General features: G+C 44.8%; 1 protein-coding gene across 2 annotated transcripts in view; it reads right to left on the bottom strand.

Annotated features, from left to right (window-relative positions):
- Positions 1 to 20720, bottom strand: part of LOC110522618 (uncharacterized) — a 155722-nt gene that overhangs the window by 14212 nt on the left and 120790 nt on the right. The window lies entirely within an intron of this gene.

Genomic DNA, 20720 nt, shown 5'->3' with positions numbered 1-20720 from the left:
TTATAAACCCTTTTCAAGTTGTCCAGATACATCTGAAAACCACAACAGCAATTCAACTAATCACTAGTTGCACTGTCATGGTCAATAGATATACAACTCATATAGCTATGAAATAGATCAATATACTTTTATCGACAAGGCTTGCCTCTGTGCATACCGTAAGATAGTGTCTACTGAGTGGATCTGACTGGAATACTATCACAAAAGGTATGTCACACACAAAACATATTGCAAGAGCCGAAATGCATCTGGCCATGTTAATGAAACATTGTACTCTTGTTCTGAGGAACACTGTGGGTTCTGAGGAAGGAGAGGATTCAATGCTGGACACACATTGCCAATGAGTGAATCATGTAAAAGCCCAAAAGAACAGCGACACAATGCTAGACTGTTTGGCCGGTTTAGGAGGGACGCAGGTTTAGCTCATGGAGCAATATCAGGCGATTAGTCAGTAGGCCTTTAGACAGTGAGGAGGGCAGGGGACGTTTGTTTCCTTTCCCTCAGGCATCCCAGACACTGCTTATATCCTGGTTTACTTTGGCCCTCCACTCCTTCGTTTGAGGTTAGACCAGAAGCAGCTCAAAGTTAGCGGCAGAATGTCATTTCTGGGCCTGTTAGCCAAGAAGCCCCCCACATCTCCTCATCCTCCCCCTCATCTTCCCCCCTACCTAAACCAACATTTCAATGAGAGAGTAAGTAAAATGCTGCGTTTGTGTACTGTGAAGGGGTGCCCCACCCGGTCCTAGGGGAAGTCTGTGACTCTCCTGCTCCCCAGCGGAGTACCATAGACAGCTGGCAAAAGTCACACACCTACCCATGGTGACTGACCGCGTGCACTTTCTGTACTTAGGGATCATTTGGGGACAGGGAGAGAAAATAATCACACACCAACGAAAAAGGCAATGAATGTGGGTATTTACCCATTCAAATACTGTAGTTCACTGGTCTTCTTGATGAACATTCCAGCTGTTATTTTGCCTGGCAATAAAACATTTTGGGCCATTAACAGATTCTTTCTTTCACTAAATAAGTAAGTAAGAGCAGCTGTAACAGCCAGTAGGTAACATTACTAGTTGCACATGATTGGTTAAAGGGAGGCTAAAGAAAGTTTAATAAGATCATGTAAACTGTATTATTCCACTGTTGATACAGTCCCAATTTTTCGGGCATGTTAGCAGTCAAGTTTTCAAGACATTGGACTGTTAAGAAGCAAAGTGTCACCAACCACATCATCATATGATGCATTTTGCAAAAGCTTGACCTCGCCTTCAGACATAATGTTGTTATGGAGCTGCCCGGGGTCACATTAACACCTACACCTGCTTTAGTTCTTTTCCTCTCCTCTGTGTGTGTGTGTCTACACGTGTGTGTACATGTGTGCATGTGCTTGAGGGTGTTTGTGTGTGTGTGTGTGTGTGTGTGTGTGTGTGTGTGTGTGTGTGTGTGTGTGTGTGTGTGTGTGTGTGTGTGTGTGTGTGTGTGTGTGTGTGTGTGTGTGTGTGTGTGTGTGTGTGTGTGTGTGTGTGTGTGTGCGCGCAAGACAATTCAGTAATTTCACTGAATTGATATAGGACTTGATTTAATTACCCTATCTCTCTGTCTCGCATACACATACGCACAGTCACAAAAACAAACACACGCACACACAGTACAGTGCAAACCATAATTAGGGATGCCTGGCTTTCCCTGCCCTCTAACCAGCCAGCCTATTGACCTACATGGACCTGTGACACGGATGGCTCTGTCCCTGTATTTTTAACTGCACAGCCCTGCCCTGTAATTACAAAGCTCTGACAATGGCTGGGGATGGGCGTGGTGGCCGTACACAGAAGGAGAGAGTAGGAGCAGGGACAGGGAAAGACCACTTTCACTAGCAGTATGGCTCCTCCAGTGAAGGCTGTACCTCTAGTGAGCGAAATGCCTATGTTTTATCTCATTACAACAGCACCTAAGTTCTTTCCAACTTTCCTTTTTATTCATTTAATGCACTTTTGAGTGGTTTCACAATTTTGTTTGTGTTTGGTCTATTTGACGCCTGTATATAGCATATAAATAATCTGCTATCCAAATCCAAAGATGAAAACAAAAGGTCTTGTTTAGATAGCCTGTTCGCATGGGACAGGACAGACTTTAAACAGTCAAAATATATCTCCTCTCCTTTTGTTTAATGCACAAATACAAAAGCTTCTGATGTCGGCCCACCACCTCAAGCTCAACCTCGACAAGACGGAGCTGCTCTTCCTCCCGGGGAAGGCCTGCCCGCTCCTAGAACTCTCCATCACGGTCGACTACTCCACGGCGTCCCCCTCCCAGAGTGCTCTTCTCTGTCCTGGCACCCCAATGGTGGAACCAGCTTCCAATGATGCTAGGACAGCAGAGTCTCTGTCCATCTTCCAAAAACATCTGAGAATGAGACACCTACTGTAGTCAGTTGCACAACTGAATGCATTCAACTGAAATGTGTCTTCCGCATTTAACCCAACCCCTCTGAATCAGAGAGGTGCTGGGGGCCGCCTTAATCGATGTCTGCCTCGCTCAAGGGAAGATTGCAAGTTTTCTCCACCGTGCCAGCTTGGGGTTTCGAACCAGCAATGTTTAGGTTACTTGCCCAACACAACCTGCCACCTACCTCTTCAAATCTTTTTTTAATTAAGTCGTCTCAGTCTTATCCCTCCCCCCAAAAAAACTACCTTGCACTTGTCTTTTCCTACTAGCACTGGCTTTGCTGATCATTTATTTGAGAAAAATGTACTTGCTACAACTTTGATATGTGATTGTCTGAGCTAGCTATCTTAAGATGAATGCACTCTGTATAAGCGTGTCTGCTAAATTATGACAATCTAAATGTAAATGGATCCCACAGAAATGTGCTAAGCTGAAACGGACAACAGGGCATGAGGAGACTAACCTGATGCCCGATTATACAATATTGCTCCAAAGTGCCACGAAAAGTCTTCTGAATTCTTCTGTGCAATTCCACTGAATTTGTTGGGTAATGCATATCCCTTTCCCTGTGCCAATACATACAGTATGCAGCAGTTACAAATAGACTCAAATATGTTCAGTATGGGAATATAGAAAAATAGAGTGACACAATTGGCTTGCGTGTGAATTGGGAACAGCCTAAAGCCTATATGTATGTAACGTGTACAAATGAGTCTTTACTTCTGCCAGGAGACCAACATTCCTTCCCTTCAGATCCTATCAGATCATCTCAAAAAGGCCATCTCTCATACCATTAGTGCTGATATGCCTGACAGTGATGCCTCCATGAGCTCTGCAGGCACCAAAAATGTTTTATTTTCACACTGGTTAGGTGCAATGAAATGTGTTTTTTTTACAGGGTCACCCCCTGAAGCAAATTAGGGTTCAAGTGCCTTGCACAAGGGCACATCGATAAGAAAACCAAATAAGATCATGTTGAAATATAGTTGTGATGAAATGCAGTTATGTCTCAGTACTTTTGAAAAGCATAAGGGATTATGTCTAGTTGCATTACGTCTAGTTGCATGGTGGCATCACTAAGGGAAAACTGTGTGGTGTGTTGACAGCTTTACAGTGGGAGCAGGACTGTACGTCCCATAGGTGACTGTTATTCAGCCTGGGGTCATGGCCCTGTCTCTGCTACAGAGAGGAGGAAAGACACTAGGTGAGAGAGATGTGAATCTGGAGGGTACAGACCCACAACCAGGACCAGAGGTGTGCTCCAGCATTGCATTTCCATTCAAAAGAGGAGATTCATTGGATTTCCATTTATTTTCAGTTCTTCATGGAAATATAATTTCCCTTCCTGTATTGACTGTACTGGAATGGATATGACCCCCAACCCTGCTCTAAATATCTGTATGACAAATACAAATGCCCCTCTAAGCAGCCAGGACCTGAGTGTTACTGTTAGGTCACTGTTATGTGTGTTTCCCTATCGTCCAGCCTGGTCCAGCCTCCAGCCAACCTCTGAGTGGTATTTAGCAGGTTGGGAGGGAAGGCTGGGGGTCTGTGGTCCTGGCTGGGTTGGGGCCTGGCTGTGAAAAGTCACATCCCCTCTTCACCTCGACAGGGCTCTGAAAGCCGGAGTGTCTACTGTGTCTGCCGTGTTCTCCGCCAGCGGTCGGCCAGATGGGTGCAAATTGGCCCAATTGAAAACTCCCCCCAACTGGCCTCACAGTGCTTGATCTGCCCCCTGAGGGTCTGGGCGGTCAACAGCCAAGCCCATACATTATGTCCTCGTCTGGTGTTTGCCCTTGGGTTTGCACAGTGGGGGTAAGAGGGTGCGGACAACACGGGACTCCGACAACAAAGAGAGCAGTGGCAGGGATCGCAGGGGCCTCACAGAAGTAGCACCCACGTCCAAGCTGTCAGTTCACAAAGAGGACGGACTCATTTATATCTTTACAACTACCTGGTTGACTTCCAGGGTAGGGCCTGACCAGCACACCAGCCATACTCCATCCACAAACCACAGTCAGTCAGTCTCCTTTCAGGCTCAGAATGACTTCACACACCAGGTTTACACATATCAATCTGCCAATGTGATGGGCATCTTTGATAAGCTTTTCTTTTTTTTGATCCGATATAAGTATAAAGTGGTCTTGAGTCGGGAATAAAGGCCGTGTGGCCATGACAGAATTGTTAGCCGGGCAAATATCAAATCCCGTGTGACTGGTCCCATAAAAATGCATTTCAGTGGGTTTTACAAGTCAATTAAGGCAGTGTGTGCGTGTGTTCTGCAGGCCTGGTGTCAAATCATTAAGCCTCACCACCATCAGCATCATCAGCTGCAGTAGCTCCCCATATGGAAGCACCGTTTCATAACACCACCCAGACACTGTAGTGCTGAGCGTGGGAGTTCAGAACACCACCCAGACACTGTAGTGCTGAGCGTGGGAGTTCAGATGAGGTTTGGTGTGTGCGTTCAAAACCCATTGTTAGCATATTTTTTTATGCCTGACTATCTGTGTATGTGTGTCATTCAGGCGCAACTATAGAGTGTACTTCTGTTTGTGTGTGTGTGTGTGTGTGTGTGTGTGTGTGTGTGTGTGTGTGTGTGTGTGTGTGTGTGTGTGTGTGTGTGTGTGTGTGTGTGTGTGTGTGTGTGTGTGTGTGTGTGTGTGCGTGCGTGCGTGTGTGTGCGTGCGTGCGTGCGTGCGTGCGTGTGTGTGAGAGAGAGAGAGATAGACAGAGAAATCTACAGAGAGAGTAAGATAGTGACAGTATTTACGTGAGCAAGGGTATTTAATGTGGGTATGACTCAAGACTAGGTAGACAGTGATCCTCTGTAGCTCAGTAGCTAGAGCATGGAGCTCACAAAACCAGTGGGTTTGATTCCTGGGACCACCCATACTTAAAAATGTATGCAGGAATGACTGTTAGAAGCTTTGGATAAAAGCATCTGCTAAATGGTATATATTATTACAGCCTATATTGTTTTCCTCTCACAGCAGAGTGTGGGAAAAGTTATAACTCCAGCCGAGTGCAAACAACATTTCCTGAAAGTCTTTCCCTTGTCGTTCTGGTGCAGGATGTATGTGGTGTAGGTTGAAGTGAAAATACGCTGCTAGCACTTTACTCCATCCATCACATCAATGGCTTCAGCCCATAATTGCTTTAGCATTTTCTATTTTCCAAGAGCCCTCAATCCCATGAGCTCTGTGCGCCGAACGTGGTGCACCGAGCGCTTCTTTCCCAGTAAAACCTGTCTATGAGCATTCAGATAAGAGTTCATAATGCTGAGTAATGTATAGAAATGTACAGTAAAACCTGTCTATGAGCATTCAGATAAGAGTTCATAATGCTGAGTAATGTATAGAAATGTACAGTAAAATTGGGCTCTTGCACAGACATAAATCAAATCAAATCAAATTGTATTTGTCACATACACATGGTTAGCAGATGTTAATGCGAGTGTAGCGAAATGCTTGTGCTTCTAGTTCCGACAATGCAGTAATAACCAACGAGTAATCTAGCTAACAATTCCAAAACTACTACCTTATAGACACAAGTGTAAGGGGATAAAGAATATGTACATAAAGATATATGAATGAGTGATGGTACAGAGCGGCATAGGCAAGATACAGTAGATGGTATCGAGTACAGTATATACATATGAGATGAGTATGTAAACAAAGTGGCATAGTTAAAGTGGCTAGTGATACATGTATTACATAAAGATGCAGTAGATGATATAGAGTACAGTATATACGTATACATATGAGATGAATAATGTAGGGTATGTAAACATTATATTAGGTAGCATTGTTTAAAGTGGCTAGTGATATATTTTACATCATTTCCCATCAATTCCCATTATTAAAGTGGCTGGAGTTGAGTCAGTGTGTTGGCAGCAGCCACTCAATGTTAGTGGTGGCTGCGTAACAGTCTGATGGCCTTGAGATAGAAGCTGTTTTTCAGTCTCTCGGTCCCAGCTTTGATGCACCTGTACTGACCTCGCCTTCTGGATGATAGCGGGGTGAACAGGCAGTGGCTCGGGTGGTTGTTGTCCTTGATGATCTTTATGGCCTTCCTGTGACATCGGGTGGTGTAGGTGTCCTGGAGGGCAGGTAGTTTGCCCCCGGTGATGCGTTGTGCGGACCTCACTACCCTCTGGAGAGCCTTACGGTTGTGGGCAGAGCAGTTGCCGTACCAGGTGGTGATACAGCCCGACAGGATGCTCTCGATTGTGCATCTGTAGAAGTTTGTGAGTGCTTTTGGTGACAAGCCAAATTTCTTCAGCCTCCTGAGGTTGAAGAGGCGCTGCTGCGCCGTCTTCACGATGCTGTCTGTGTGGGTGGACCAATTCAGTTTGTCTGTGATGTGTACGCTGTTCCATCGATGTGGATAGGGGGGTGTTCCCTCTGCTGTTTCCTGAAGTCCACAATCATCTCCTTAGTTTTGTTGACGTTGAGTGTGAGGTTATTTTCCTGACACCACACTCCGAGGGCCCTCACCTCCTCACTGTAGGCCGTCTCGTCGTTGTTGGTAATCAAGCCTAATACTGTTGTGTCGTCCGCAAACTTGATGATTGAGTTGGAGGCGTGCGTGGCCACGCAGTCGTGGGTGAACAGGGAGTACAGGAGAGGGCTCAGAACGCACCCTTGTGGGGCCCCAGTGTTGAGGATCAGCGGGGTGGAAATGTTGTTGCCTACCCTCACCACCTGGGGGCGGCCCGTCAGGAAGTCCAGTACCCAGTTGCACAGGGCGGGGTCGAGACCCAGGGTCTCGAGCTTGATGACGAGCTTGGAGGGCACTATGGTGTTAAATGCCGAGCTGTAGTCGATGAACAGCATTCTCACATAGGTATTCCTCTTGTCCAGATGGGTTAGGGCAGTGTGCAGTGTGGTTGAGATTGCATCGTCTGTGGACCTATTTGGGCGGTAAGCAAATTGGAGTGGGTCTAGGGTGTCAGGTAGGGTGGAGGTGATATGGTCCTTGACTAGTCTCTCAAAGCACTTCATGATGACGGAAGTGAGTGCTACGGGGCGGTAGTCGTTCAGCTCAGCTCAGTTACCTTAGCTTTCTTGGGAACAGGAACAATGGTGGCCCCCTTGAAGCATGTGGGAACAACTGACTGGGATAGGGATTGATTGAATATGTCCGTAAACACACCAGCCAGCTTGGTCTGCGCATGCTCTGAGGGCACGGCTGGGGATTCCGTCTGGGCCTGCAGCCTTGTGAGGGTTAACACGTTTAAATGTTTTCCTCACGTCGGCTGCAGTGAAGGAGAGTCTGCATGTTTTGGTTGTGGGCCGTGTCAGTGGCACTGTATTGTCCTCAAAGCGGGCAAAAAAGTTATTTAGTCTGCCTGGGAGCAAGACATCCTGGTCCGTGACGGGGCTGGTTTTCTTTTTGTAATCCATGATTGACTGTGACTGTAGACCCTGCCACATACCTCTTGTGTCTGAGCCGTTGAATTGAGATTCTACTTTGTCTTTACTTTGTCTCTATACTGACGCTTAGCTTGTTTGATTGCCTTGCGGAGGGAATAGCTACACTGTTTGTATTCGGTCATGTTTCCGGTCACCTTGCCCTGAGGGCTTGGGAATGTTTTAATCGTTGCTATGGGAACGACATAGGCTCTATTCATAAAATTGTATCACCACAGTAAATTTGACACCTTTTTAAATGCATCATACTAGAGGCGATAGATTCATTTAAACACTATTCAATTTCAGATTAATTCTATAATGACAATTTTATTCGGTCCAATGTCATCTGTGATTACTATCCTCTGCCACAAACTATGGGAAGAGACTACCGGAGATAAATGCTATTTTGCTAGCGACGTCTATAGGACTTTATGCCTTTGGTGAGGCATTACCTCCAAAGACTGAGTGGTATACCAGGCCATTATGCAAGTCACACACACACACACACACACACACACACACACACACACACACACACACACACACACACACACACACACACACACACACACACACACACACACACACACACACACACACCCGCGCGCGCGCACGCAAACAGTTGACTTACGCATACAATACTACAGCCAGTGACCTCCAGAGACAGTGAGTAGTGCCGGAGCCAAGGGAAGGTCAGCCGCCAGAAGAGCAGTCCACTTCTACACACAAAGGCTCCCTTTATGACAATGTAAATCAATAAGCAGAATTAGGTAGCATTTCCCCAAAATGTCCCTTTTTCCAGACGCTGCCTGTAGTGAAATATCACCTCACAGTAGCCTCCAAGACCTGAGTCAGAGGAGCGTGGAGAGAAAAAGAGAGGAGAGAAGAAGAAACGAGGAGCGAAGGAAAGGGACAACAAGGAAGACAAAGAAAAGAGAAGAAAGAGTGAAGAGGATGAAAGGAGGGGATGAATGGGGAGAGGAGATGATATGAGACAAGAAGAGAAGAATGAGAAGGAGAGTGAATCTGGGCGCTATGAGCTGAGGGATGCGGAGCGAGGGATCAGGTAGCAGCAGAGAAGGCAGGCTGACTGCTCTCCTCACACCTCTCCCAGTGGCAGTGTGACGAGCCCAGCCAGGCTCAGGCTCGGGGAACGGAATGCTCAACAGCTAACGAGAACAGCTGGCCCAAGGCCACTAACTGACTAGGCGCTGGGCCAAACCCTCGGTCAGGGGGCCTGCCTACTCTTCTATATTTTTGGAAACATCCATTATCCAAGCAATTTGCCTTAAAGGTCTCCTTCATGCTTGTGCTGCTTTGAAGGCAGTACTGGGGAAGAAGGATTTTGAGGATTGTGTGGACCGAAGGGTGGGGAAAAGAGAAATGTCAGTATAGTTGGGATTGTGAGGAATCAGGCAACACTGATTAGACAAGGCGAGAAAAGGCTCTAATACTGACACATATTAATTATACACCCACCACTGTAGCTGGCTAGCTTTGACATGTTTGTTTTGTTAGTGAGTGGTTTGGATGTTAGACGTGTCAACACGGCTGTTGCTTATTCATTAAAGTTTGAAAATGTTTCAATACAGTGTTTAATTTGTCGCTCTGCCTCGTTATGGGTGACGTTTCTGTCCGTTTTCAGGATGCCATAGAAACCAAGGCAAGGCTGATTCAAATGAAACAGGGAGCAACTTTGCAGGCTTGTTTTCTCTAGTCTCTCTCCCATCCCACCAGTCCCTCCACCAAAACCCCAAACGTGGTTAGCTGCAAAGTGGGGGAGATGGTAAGAAGGGTGTGCGTGTATGTCTGTGAGTGTGTTGTTTTTTTCAAACCGCTGGATTTTTTTTGACTTTGTCTGTTTCTATGTTGCTAAACACAAAACTCCACAAACATTATGGAATCTTTGTTTCAGTGAGTTTAAATTCCCCCCCTGAATTTGACACAATTTCCATAATTTCTTCAAGGCAGTGGAATATCCGTCATGTGTGGCGGTTGGTAGGAGAGAGAAACAGATGGGAAAAGCGTGCGATATAAACCTTGGATGACTGCAGACACAAGATATTACTAAGGGCAGGGTAGACAACGGTTCCTGACTCCGGTCCATAGCCGTGACAACCTAACACTTAATGAACAAAGTCCTCTTTCAGAGTTCCCTTCCAAATGAATGGTCACCCTCCAACATTCCTAATTTCAGAGTATCAATACTTGCTAGTCCATACTTCTAGCTAGGTCAGAGGATTTGGTTGCTGCTCAAATAAAACAACGTTTAATTAGCATTTAAATTTAATTAGCTGTAAAATAAGCTTTGCTGAGCAGACAGAAAGAGGGAGAGAGAGAACAAGAGAGAGAAGTGCATTTATTAACGATAGTCATCTGTAACCCTAGCCATAAATACCTCAGTCCATCAACTATGTCTATGCGTGTGTGTATGTGTGTGTTTGTGTATGTCTGACCACGAGTGTGTTTAAGTCAATGTCTACAATCGTCTACGGCTAAATATAACTGAATAAACTGACGGTTTATATTGAAGCTCAGACTTACTTCAAGTGGAAGATATTTGGAAGGTAAGAACACACTCCATCAACATTTTCCTAACCTGGCCGTACACCTGACCACACATCACAAGAGACCGTTATTTATCGCTTGACCCTTCTTTAATAAAGCAATGGTTAAGTGGACTTCTCAAAGTTCACTCCATTTAGTTGCCCTCAATTGATTGGAACAATATTGAGTCTAAGTCTAGGTCTATATATGGACACACCACATACACACGGAAACAGGAGAACCGTATCCTGACTCCTCAGTGTTTGTTAGGAAATCATAAAATAGCATTTACACTGAAAAGTATTTACACTGAAAACTTCTAATGGGAGCCGTGCAATTTTTATTTTTTATTTAACCAGGTAGGCTAGTTGAGAACAAGTTCTCATTTGCAACTGCAACCTGGCCAAGATAAAGCGTAGCAATTCAACACATACAACAACACAGAGTTACACATGGAATAAACAAAACATACAGTCAATAATACAGTAGAACAAAAGAAAACAAAAAGTCTATATACAGTGAGTGCAAATGAGGTAAGTTAAGGAAATAAATAGGCCATGGTGGCGAAGTAATTACAATATAGAAATTAAACACTGGAATGGTAGATCGGCAGAAGGTGAATGTGCAGGTAGAGATACTGGGGTGCAAAGGAGCAAAATAAATAAATAAATACCAGTATGGGGTTGAGGTATGTAGATAGATGGGCTGTTTACAGATGGGCTATGTACAGGTGCAGTGATCTGTAAGCTGCTCTGACAGCTGGTGCTTAAAGCTAGTGAGGGAGATGTGAGTCTCCAGCTTCAAAGATTTTTGCAACTGGAAGGAACTGACGACCAAAGGAGGAATTGGCTTTGGGGGTGACCAGTGAGATATACCAGCTGGTGCGCGTGCTACGAGTGGGTGCTGCTATGGTGACCAGTGAGCTGAGATAAGGCGGGGCTTTACCTAGCAGAGACTTGTAGATAACCTGTAGCCAGTGGGTTTGGTGACGAATATGAAGCGAGGGCCAACCAACGAGAGCGTACAGGTAGCAATGGTGGGTAGTGTATGGGGCTTTGGTGACAAAACGGATGGCACTGTGATAGACTGCATCCAGTTTGTTGAGTAGAGTGTTGAAGGCTATTTTATAGATGACATCACCGAAGTCGAGGATCGGTAGGATGGTCAGTTTTACGAGGGTATGTTTGACAGCATGAGTGAATGAGGCTTTGTTACGATATAGGAAGCCGATTCTAGACTTAATTTTGGATTGGAGATGCTTAATGTGTGTCTGGAAGGAGAGTTTACAGTCTTTCCATACACCTAGGTATTTGTAGTTGTCCACGTATTCTAAGTCAGAGCCGTCCAGAGTAGTGATGCTGGACGGGCGAGCAGGTGTGGGCAGTGATCGATTGAATAGCATGCATTTAGTTTTACTTGCGTTTAAGAGCAGTTGGAGGCCCCGGAAGGAGAGTTGTATGGCATTGAAGCTCGTCTGGCGGTTAGTTAACACAATGTCCAAGGAGGGGCCAGAAGTATACAGAATGCTGTCGTCTGCGTAGAGGTGGATCAGAGAATCACCAGCTGCAAGAGCAACATCATTGATGTACACAGAACAGAGAGTCTGCCCGAGAATTGAACCCTGTGGCACACCCATAGAGACTGTCAGAGGTCCGGACAACAGGCCCTCCGATTTGACACACTGAACTCTGTCAGAGAAGTAGTTGGTAAACCAGGCGAGGCAATGATTTGAGAAAACAAGGCTGTCGAGTCTGCCAATGAGGATGTTGTGATTGACAGAGTCGAAAGCCTTGGCCAGGTCAATGAATACAGCTGCACAGTAATGTCTCTTATCGATGGCGGTTATGATTTTAGAACCTTGAGCGTGGCTGAGGTCCACCCATGACCAGCTCTGAAACCAGATTGCATAGCGGAGAAGGTATGGTGGGATTCGAAATGGTCAGTAATCTGTTTGTTAACTTGGCTTTCGAAGACCTTAGAAAGACAGGGTAGGATTGATATAGGTCTGTAGCAGTTTGGGTCTAGAGTGTCACCCCCTTTGAAGAGGGGGATGACCGCGGCAGCTTTCCAATCTTTTGGAATCTCAGACGATACGAAAGAGAGGTTGAACAGGCTAGTAATAGGGGTTGCGACAATTTCGGCAGATAATTTTAGAAAGAGAGGGTCCAGATTGTCTAGATTTGTAGGGGTCCAGATTTTGCAGCTCTTTCAGAACATCAGCTATCTGGATTTGGGTAAAGGAGAAATGGTGGGGGCTTCTGCGGGTTGCTGTGGAGGGTGCCGGGCAGTTGACCGGGGTAGGGGTAGCCATGTGGAAAGCATGGCCAGCCGTAGAGAAATGCTTATTGAAATTCTCAATTATAGTGGATTTATCGGTGGTGACAGTGTTTGCTAGCCTCAGAGCAGTGGGCAGCTGGGAGGAGGTGCTCTTATTCTCCATGGACTTTACAGTGTCCCAGAACTTTTTTGAGTTAGTACTACAGGATGCAAATTTCTGTTTGAAAAAGCTTGCCTTAGCTTTTCTAACTGCCTGCGTATATTTCTTCCTGACTTCCCTGAAAAGTTACATATCACGGGGGCTATTCGATGCTAATGCAGAACGCCACAGGATGTTTTTGTGCTGGTCAAGGGCAGACAGGTCTGGAGTGAACCAAGGACTATATCTATTCCTAGTTCTAAATGTTTTGAGAGGGACATGCTTGTTTAAGATGGTGAGGAAGGCACTTTTAAAGAATAGCCAGGCATCATCTACTGACGGGATGAGGTCAATGTCATTCCAGGATACCCCGGCCAGGTCGATTAGAAAGGCCTGCTCGCAGAAATGTTTCAGGGAGCGTTTGACAGTGCTATACAACCTACATCTATGTCAGAATCACAACTCAATCATTGCCTTATGACTGTAGCGAGAAGCAGAAAGTGTTGTTTGAAGCAACACCTATCCATTTCAAGTAAGTTTGATTGAAAGTGTTTCCCCCACACAAATCCTTAGGAAAACAAAGTCCGGACAAAGTGCATTTTTCTCTTGGGAAGATCTGACATATGTTATTTTAAAATTCTCTCTCCCTCCCTTTCTCTCTCTCTCACACACACAAACATGCGCACACACTTGCATGCACGCACGCACGCACACACACATGCATACTGCTTTCCTCCACTTTCTCTACACACTAGTCCAGCCTTCAGTTGTATGTCAACATCCCTGCTTCTGCTAGCCTAGTTAGTTGACCCATTGTAGAGAGATGGCTACTGGGTGGGTTGGGTGAACAGCCTCCCATTGATCATCATTTGTGACTGTATTACAAAGGAAGTGACCTTACTGACACAAGGACTCGTGCTCTGCTCCATTAACATTTACATATCCTCTAACCCAGAGGAAGCCCAGTGGGCTGCAGGAGGTCCCCAGTGCGGATCTCCACAGTGGGGCCCATTCCTACGGACACCTTGGGCCAGAGGGAAAGGCAAGTGAGGCCATTAACAGAGCTAGGAGCTAGGATCTGCTGGAGCAGGGACCCGACCCGCCGAAAGTACATGCTGACACTCAATGTTCTACCTGTTTGATGGATATGTGGACGGATTCCTCCCTCCCTCACAGCCAGTCAGTCATGAGCAAAGGGCCGACCCTAGGGGTCAAAGGTCATGAGTGTGGCCTGCAGGCAGGGCCCTTTAAGCTCTTACAAAACTCCCTGTACATTCCCTCCCTATTGGAATCCAAGGTCACCTCACTATGGTGTAACCGTTTCCAACCTGTCCCATCCCAACCTTCCACACCGGTGGATATTTTCCAGAGACTGGGAACACCGGAGGCATGGATCCAATCAGAGTGCCTCACTAAAGTCCCAGGCATGGGTGCTGCTACATCATTCTATCATCCTCCCTAAGTGTCAGTGCCTCTGAGCTACTGCATACGAGTGCCACAAATCAAGACTTGATTACAAATTCCACCCAAATAGGATAAGACTTGATTATAGGACGTAAAAGCACAAAGACCCAAATCACTTACTCAATACATTTGAATGTATAGTCATTAGAGACTATATACTGCAGGAACGTGAAACTATACGTGGCCTATTTATCATCTTTAGAAGTACCTATCCTAATAATCTGTCACTAAGGTAGGGGTCAGGAGGGCTCTGTCTACCCCGAGCGCTGACACTCTGATATGTAGGTCGGCGGGTCGGGTCCCTGTTCCAGCAGGCCCTATCTCCTAGCTCTGTTAATGGCCTCACTTGCCTTTCCCTCTGGCCCAAGGTGTCTGTGGGAATGGGCCCCACTGTGGAGATCCGCACTGGGGACCTCCTGCAGCCCACTGGGCTTCCTCTGGGTTAGAGGATATGTAAATGTTAATGGAGCAGAGCACGAGTCCTTGTGTCAATAAGGTCACTTCCTTTGTAATACAGTCACAAATTAGTCTATGATCAATGGGAGGCTGTTCACCCAACCCACCCAGTAGCCATCTCTCTACAATGGGTCAACTAACTAGGCTAGCAGAAGCAGGGATGTTGACATACAACTGAAGGCTGGACTAGTGTGTAGAGTAGGTAGAGGAAAGCAGTATGCGTGTGTGTGTGCGAGCGTGCATGCAAGTGTGTGCGCATGTTTGTGTGTGTGAGAGAGAGAGAAAGGGAGAGCGAGAGAATTTTAAAATAACATGTCAGATCTTCCCAAGAGAAAAATGCACTTTGTCCAGATTTGTTTTCCTAAGGATTTGTGTGGGGGAAACACTTTCAATCAAACTTACTTGAAATGGCTAGGTGTTGCTTCAAACAACACTTTCTGCTTCTCACTACAGTCATAAGGCAATGATTGAGTTGTGATTCTGACATAGATGTAGGTTGTATATCATCGTACGGCTCCCATTAGAAGTTTTCAGTGTAAATACTTTTTCAGTGTAAATGCTATTTTATGATTTCCTAACAAACACTGAGGAGTCAGGATACGGTTCTCCTGTTTACGTGTGTATGTGGTGTGTTTCATTAGGTTAGATGGGTAACACCCGAGTCCCTCTAAGCCTGCAGGTTGAATGCTTCTTTACTTCTAATAAGCATGTATGAGAATTCTATTTGTTCATTTACGTATATGTCATGCTCTCTCAAAACAGGCTACTTCATCAAAGCTAAAAGGTGCATATTTTATTGTTTAAAAGTCTTGTGCATGTGAATGCAAAAGTACACACATATTACTGAATGGGTTTTTAATGTGGATTCATGTTTGGCAGCGTGAGAGCGGGAGCACGAGTGTGTGTGTGTTTGTGTGTGTGTGAGAGTTTCTGGCTGTTGAATGAGTGAGTGTACGTGTGCACATGTGTGTTACAAATGTCCTTCTTTGTGACTATTAGCACACCATCTAACAGCCCTTTCTCAGAAACAACCTCACTAACTTTCTCATCTTTGCTGTAGGCACCCCTCCCCCACTGTCGCCTAGCGGGCTAGGGGTCATAACATCATCAACTGCCCTTTCACACCTAGGGCCTTGGTCACTGATTGGCTGACAGGGCAGTTGCTAGGGCGGTTGCTAGAGGGCTGGACATCTGTCCATCCTTCTGACTCTCCAGGTCACATACTTTTAAGTCTCCTTCAAGCAGTCACAGAGAAGGCAGCAAGCTCTGTCCTGCACAACAAGAACTGGACTTATTCATATCTCCTGCACATGTGGGATGGTGTGCGTGTATAAAGTGAGTTGTGTATTTTTGTATATTACTGCTAGTTTTTCAGCCACATATCAGCTTATATTTCTATACAGTCCTTTACCGTGTATTACTGCTCTCTTCTGTAAGGTTCTGTATCGGTGCATTCTTGCCTTGGTGTGTTCATTCGGTATATGTTTTCTTCTGTTACAGAACCACTACTTTTCCATGTACCTTTCTGTGTGTGTCAATAAAGTATCCTTGTGTTTAACTCTGAGGTTGCCTTATTCCCTTACCGCGGGAGGTGCTAGTGGGTCACAGATCAGCCCAAACGGAGTCGCTGTCTTTCAGTGTGTGTACTGTACATGCATGCATGACAAGAGTGTTTCCGGACCTCTGTAGATTCATTTTAAAAGGTGGTAGACAAACATGGCTAAAGGACATGGCACAGGCTGGCTCACAGACAGACAGCGCAGTGGAAAGTGGATTGGTTGATTGATGGTACAGGAAGTCCTACATTTATAGCCCTGGCACCTCATGCACTGTTATCAATACAGAGGGAAACCACTATTGTGAGACCGTGCCTGTGTCCCAAATGACCTGGCCTCTGTCCCAAACTATATAGGGAATAGGGCCCTGGTTAAAAGTGCACTTACATTTGGGAGGTCATGGGGGGAGGTGGAACAGGCAGAGCAAAGAATAGTAGCACAAAAAAATGATCTCTCTCTCCCCCTCTAACGCTCTCTCTCTCCCTCTCTCTCAAGCCCTGTCTTACTTTATCCTTTGCTTCCTCTCTTGTCCATACAGTATTATACAAATCCATCTTTCTTCCCTCCTGCCACTCGCCACATACTGTTTTCTGGGATAAACCAGGCCGCCGGGTATAAATGGAACACCTTATTTTAGCAGAATTTTTTTTTCTCTCTAATAATTCTCCTCAGCTTACTGGGTCAACAATAGAAACAGAGTTAGTCTGTTCTAGTCATCGTATTTCTACGGGCTCAAGAAGATAAAGAAGATAAAGAGAGACAGTATTCCGCATGAGGTCACAGGAGATGAAGGGCAGGTGCGGGTCGGGAGGAAGGAAAATGGTTTTGAATGAGTCACGATGAACTTTGGGAGTTGAAGTGATTTGGTTGACAGATGGGGCCTGCTGAACACTGGGGGCAACCATGTAAAACTTGAAGGAACTTTAAGGATAGGAAGACGTCAGGTAGGTTGGGTTGTATGTTTAAGGTTTAAGAAGTAGTTAAGGAGGTTCGCTGGGCGGGGCAGGTCTGCTGTTTAAGGTAAAGGCAACCATTTTCTGTCGATACCGGTTGTGCTACCTTGCAGTATAACTAAGGTTCATGAATAAATATCGGAGAGGGTTAAAAGTAACAAAAAAGTTGTTTTAATACAAACTTAAAAATATTCTCCAAAAGAGGTTATATAACTCCCACATATCCAGTGTTGTTAAGGGCAGGCTGGGGTATCCAACAACATACAGCAACACTGCATACTAACTTTTAAATGGTGACACACATATTGGAGTCGAAGCTCAGTGTTGAAATGCAGTCAGTAATCATTATTCTATTTATTTTTCACATTCTATTTCAATTTGCATCCAGTGGCAACACCAGTAGTTCTCCCGGCCAAAGAGAGGGAATTACAGGAACTGAATGTGTGAGTCACTTTATACCAGCATTTTCCTAATTCACCATGCTTGCCCGCCTGCCTTGAAATAGTCAGAGGAAGAGTCCAAACAACCCCATTACGACTCAGCGTTTTCTAAGTATGTCAACGCATGATGTGGCATTCCAAAAATGTACCTGTAAGAAATAGAACTCTGGTAAACCTTCAGAGGTGTTTTTCTTTTTTTCTTTTCTTTTTTTAGAGTGGGATGGTGAGCGAGGAGTCTGCGGTTTGTCTTTGTGTCTGTGTTTTTGTCTGCTTCTGTCTGTTGAGTCTGGGTCCTGAGAGGTATCCTGGACTGGGCAGACCTTCAAAGCCTAGCTGAATGCTGAGGACTTTGCCAGAGACCCGGACTTGACCAGATCAGCTCATAACACTTTCATCTACAGGTAACTGCCAAAAATAAAGGAAACACCAACACAAAACACCAAGTGTCTTAACCCCTTAGAGTCAATGTCTGCGCCCCCGCAGAAGCTAATTAGCATGATTGAAAAAAAACATCACAATCCGTCTGTTTAAGCTAGAGATATCTGTTTTTTTACATGGGCTGCGTCTCCGTCCACCACATCCGCCGATGCCGATATCGGCCTTCTGCATCTGCAGTGGAAGGTGGCAGAGCTACAGCAGTGTTTGTCAGACCGGAAAACATCCTGAAAATCGCTCTCCTCACAAAAACGTCTCTCACGAACACAATGGTGTTTACCGTTTTTCTACAAACCCCACAAGCATCACGGGACTCGTCTGAAGTCGGAACCGCCATATGACCCTACCATTGAAGGGTGAGACTCTCACGAAGACATACATGTTGGTTATTTTGCTCTAGGATGCACACACGCCTCACAAGACTCCGGTACCAGTTAAAGGAATTGATGGAAGTACCGTATATATGAAAATACTTTAGTGCCATGTATGAATATGTTATTCAATGCGTTTCTATGGGTAAGTAAGTAAGTAAGTAAGCAGTAAGGTCAAATTCAATGTTTCATCAAATAATAGTTCATTATGTTTTTATATATATATACTTACAGGGGTCCTAAAATTCAAAATCAAATAGCTAAATTATCCTTGACCATCTTAAAACAATTGAATATGTTAGCTGTGGTAGAAATGGAGACCAGCGCCGTTGGGCCACCACGAGCCGCCAAAACAGCTTCAATGTGCCTTGGCATAGATTCTACAAGTGTCTGGAACTCTATTGGAGGGATGTGACACCATTCTTCAACAAGATGTTCCGTCATTTGGTGTTTTGTTGATGGTGGTGGAAAACACTGCCTCAGCCACTCCAGAATCTCCCATAAGCGTTCAGTTGGGTTGTGATTTGGTGACTGACACACACACACACACACCCTTTAAACCCCCAATTCTCCTTTGAGACCCCTCTTCCAAAGTCACCGAGATCTTTTCTTCCAAGTCATAGTAGCCAAAATAATGGGCAACTGGACATTTTTATACATGACCCTAAGCGTGATGGGATGTTAATTGCTTAGTATATTCTTTCAATATACTTTATATCCCTCGTTTACTCAAGTGTTTCCATTATTTTGGCAGTTACCTGTATGTCACAATACCACAAGCCTCTGTTTTGGTAGTACAGTCTCTTTCTGTCCTCCAACACAGTTTGGTCTGGTCGCTCTCTCCGCGTCCGCATATTCTAGCCGCTGTTCCAAAATCTTCCCCGTGTGAAATAGTTTCTAATCGTTCTGATTGTGATGTCATGTCAAATTTCTCCCAGCATGAAAATGTACCTAGTTCAATAATTACACGTGTCTCTTTATGTGGATGGCTGAGTTCGTGTGGATGTCTCTCTCTTACACCCTCCCTCGCATTTGATTTACTTTTTTTGTATAGCTAAATAGCCATTAGTATTAACAACTGTTTCACATCTCCATTGACATTATGATAACCAAATGTACTGCGCGAGCTATATGCCATTTCACGTATCACATGATACAATAGCTAGCTAGCTAGTACTACTAGCTTGTGTCCACAACTAGCTAGCTCATTACATTTCTCATCAGCTAGCTAGCTATCTGATAACCCACTGTCTCTCACATTACCCAAAGCCAACAGTACCATGGTTGCCTCTGCTGGAACAATCCTTGAGTGGAAACTGAATGGCAGCACTGCAAATACACGCAATGTTCATTTGTGGTAAAGACAAATCAACTAGCAACAATACTACTATGATTTCCATGTTAGTGCAATTTCTCCAAAAGCATCTGTTTTTGCTTTCATTTATGTCACTTGAGAGACCTCTACTGTTGCAATGTGGAACTGAAGACTTGACTACGTTGTGTCTCTTCCAAGTTTGTCTCCAGAATATTGCCAAGAAAGCAAGTCATTGATGTAATGTATGGCCATATGCTTAATTAGTAGTTTGATAACAGAAACTTTACAGTGAAATATTTGAGTGAACACATTTTATTACAGGCTATCCCCCCGAAAACATTAATCTTCCACTCTGGCAGGCCAAAAGCTGTAGAAGTAAAACCTGCATAAACAAGTCATGTTTTATAGCAGGTGTTTAGGACACTTTAGCTAATCAAATGATAGCTAATCAAATTAGTAGATACATAACATACCCCCACCCACCGCACCAAATTGAGATGCTGACCAACAAAAATAATACTTTACAAAAACAAAGTTATACATAGCGTATACGTCCAACCATTTAGGTTTATAGAGGGAACCAAGGTCCAACCCTATGTAGCTTCCTCAACCCTCCCTTAAGAAGGTGCTAAAATGTTGTCTCTTTCCATTAAATCAGGGGTGTCAAATTCATTCTATGGAGGGCCTAGTGTCTGCTGGTTTTTCCTATCAATTAAGACCTAGAAAACCAGGTGATTCATCAATAAAGTACAAGGGAGGTAGTACAAAAGGAGTAACACATTCATGGCATGATTGTTTTTTCAATGGAATTTGGCAGTGGTGGAAAAAGTACTCAATTTTCATACTTGAGTAAAAGTAAAGATACCTTAATAGAAAACAACTCAAGTAAAAGTGAATGTCACCCA

This window comes from Oncorhynchus mykiss, chromosome 1, assembly GCF_057628025.1.
Source record: "Oncorhynchus mykiss isolate SJ-2025 chromosome 1, ASM5762802v1, whole genome shotgun sequence".
In the NCBI taxonomy this organism is placed as follows: Eukaryota; Metazoa; Chordata; class Actinopteri; order Salmoniformes; family Salmonidae; genus Oncorhynchus; species Oncorhynchus mykiss.
This window is presented reverse-complemented; position numbering and strand designations above follow the sequence as displayed.